Here is a 2,429-nt window from a genome sequence, read left to right as displayed (position 1 = left end):
AGTACAATTTACACACCAATCTTTTAACAGAATAACAATTCATCTCTATTAGGAAGTTGAATCTATTAGTGTTTTGTGTATAAATAATCGTCAGTTTGGGACCTTGGTGTGGGACAGGCACCCCCACCTGCACATCGCTGCGTTAACAGAAGACACCTCCACCCCGTGTGTGGGTTGGGTCTTTGCACATTGGGTGACGAACCCCAGTCATGGGACAACACCAGGAGCTGCGCAGAAGAAGTTTGGGGCAGGAGGGGTGGGTCGGGGTTTGGGTACCAGGAAAGGGCAGCAGCAATGTTGCCTGAAGAGCCTGGATGCCCAGGTGAGCCCAGGAGAAGCACCGACAGTCCCCTCGCACTGAGGTGACAACCTGCAGGCTGGTGGCAAATCTGGTGGCATGAGCTTGCAACGAAAAACGATGGCGTGGCTTACTTCAGAGATACGGCGACCGACAGCCCCGGTGTTTCTTAAGGGAAGAGCAACCACTTTGTGCAGAGCTGCTGAAGAGGAGAACAGAGGAGCTGAGGGAGTCTGACAGGAGGCTACAGCCGGGCCACCAGGGCGCGGGGTCCTCCTGCCATCTTCAGTCTCTGAGCTGTCCCATTTCCATGCAGATGCACTCCCATTTTCCCAGCACAGGGAAACCTGCACTTTAACTACTCCTTAGCTACTTCTTGGGGGGCCGGTTAGCTCAGTGGTTTGAGCGCGGTGCTGACAATAATGACCAACACCGAGGTCGCGGGTTCAATTCCCGCTCGGTCCCCATGTGTTCCCTGGTCTAGTCGAGAGGTGGTGTCCCATGGCAGGGAGGTTGGACTAGATGATCTCTAAGGTCCCTTCCAGCCTAGGCCATTCTCTGATTCTATGATTCTTGTACCTTCATCGCTTCTCTGCTCTGCCTGCAGATGTCAAGAGAATGCGTTCTGCGTGTAGAGCGTTCAGATTTGAGAGAACGGACTTGGTCTTTTTGAAAAAACGTGCACCACGGAAACTGAACTCCCTTTCTGCTGAACGCTGGAGGAGCAGCCGGGGTCTGCAAAGGCCCTGGGCTCACCCCGTGCCCACCCCTCAGCCTCCTCTGGCACCCATGAGCAGTGAAAACTCATCCCACAGCTGGAGGCCAGATCCCCCCTGGGGACAGATCTCACCTTCGGGCTTCATTCCAGGTTGTGGACGGTGCCTCCCAGCTTGGGTAACTCAGACCCATGGCGACACCGCTCTGAGGGTGCTTCATCAGGTTAAAACCACCCCAAAGAGCAGGAAAACACTGAAAGCGTCACTTTTGCCACATTTGAAGGAAAACCGAAGGGATAAAACTAACTTCTTGGTGGTAACCTGGTGGATAAGCCCTGTGGGCACACCACACCATTGCAGACAGCAAAAAACTGTCAAATTCAAGGTAAAAGGACATGCAGAGTCACACATCGGTGCGTCTGAACAGCCCAAGGGGTGACAGCCTTTAAAAAAAAATAAAATAAAATCAGAACCATTTAAAATTTGAGGGTTTCCAGCCAGTTCTCCCCTCCCCTGCCAAGAAAAGCGGCCCCGGCCCCACCTGCGCAGAGCTTGCCCACCTCCCATGAACATGGACGGAGCGGAGCTCTCTGGATTTCCTTCGTCTCATTCAGTCACGGGGCTTTATTGCATAATTTTTATGAATGAGGAGTGTCACTTCCCAGGCAGAAGTTTCCTCAGGCTGTGCGGGTTTCCCCTGTGCTTGCACGAGGTTGTGGTGTTGGCAGCTACTTTAATTTCCTTCTGCCCGTGGCTTCTTCTCCCCACAGCATCCTCATACAGGAGCTGCTGCCCGAGGGTTGTGCACTTTTCCGGATCAAGCACCGTCCGGATGGCCAAGCCCAAAGATTCATGGTCAACGGAGTTAAATCCAGTTGGTGGCCCAGCACAAGTGGTGTCCCCCAGGGCTCAGGCTCCTGTTTAACACCTTTATCGGTGATTTGGAGGAGGGGATGGAGTGCAGCCTCAGGGAGTTTGCAGGTGACACCCAGCTGGGTGGAAGCGTCGATCTGCTGGAGGGTAGGGAGGCTCTGCAGAGGGATCTCCACAGGCTGGAGGTTAAATATATGTCCTTATGCAGCAGTAAAAAATCCTGAATTTTGTCCACTTTGTACTTAACAATGAGCTTCACAGTGTCATACATCTGGTACCATGTTTTTCTGAAGCACATAAATGAAAATCAAAGCTTTTCATTTCTTTGAATTTCACAATCAATATCTAATTAGCTTTCTCCTTCTATGTTTCCAGTTTTAAACCACACAATAAAATATTGTGTATATAGTGTAGCTGTTTGCTATTTACATACCGAAGCCTAACTTATAATATATATTTTAATGACGTTTAATAGGCACGCGATTTCCAAGATCACTGTTGCAGGCAGGACGTGCTTCATTATTCTCTAGTGTATTTTTGCA

General features: G+C 50.6%; 1 non-coding gene across 1 annotated transcript; it reads left to right on the top strand.

Annotated features, from left to right (window-relative positions):
• Positions 1 to 679: 679 nt before the first annotated feature.
• On the top strand, positions 680 to 763 carry TRNAV-GAC. Its single transcript is given in 2 exon segments — positions 680 to 717; positions 728 to 763. It is a non-coding gene; the product is annotated as a tRNA-Val (tRNA).
• Positions 764 to 2,429: the final 1,666 nt, after the last annotated feature.

Source organism: Apaloderma vittatum, unplaced genomic scaffold, assembly GCF_000703405.1.
Source record: "Apaloderma vittatum isolate BGI_N311 unplaced genomic scaffold, ASM70340v1 scaffold22438, whole genome shotgun sequence".
NCBI lineage: Eukaryota > Metazoa > Chordata > Aves > Trogoniformes > Trogonidae > Apaloderma > Apaloderma vittatum.
Note: the sequence above shows the minus strand (reverse complement) of the source record. Positions and strands in the feature narration are given on the sequence as shown.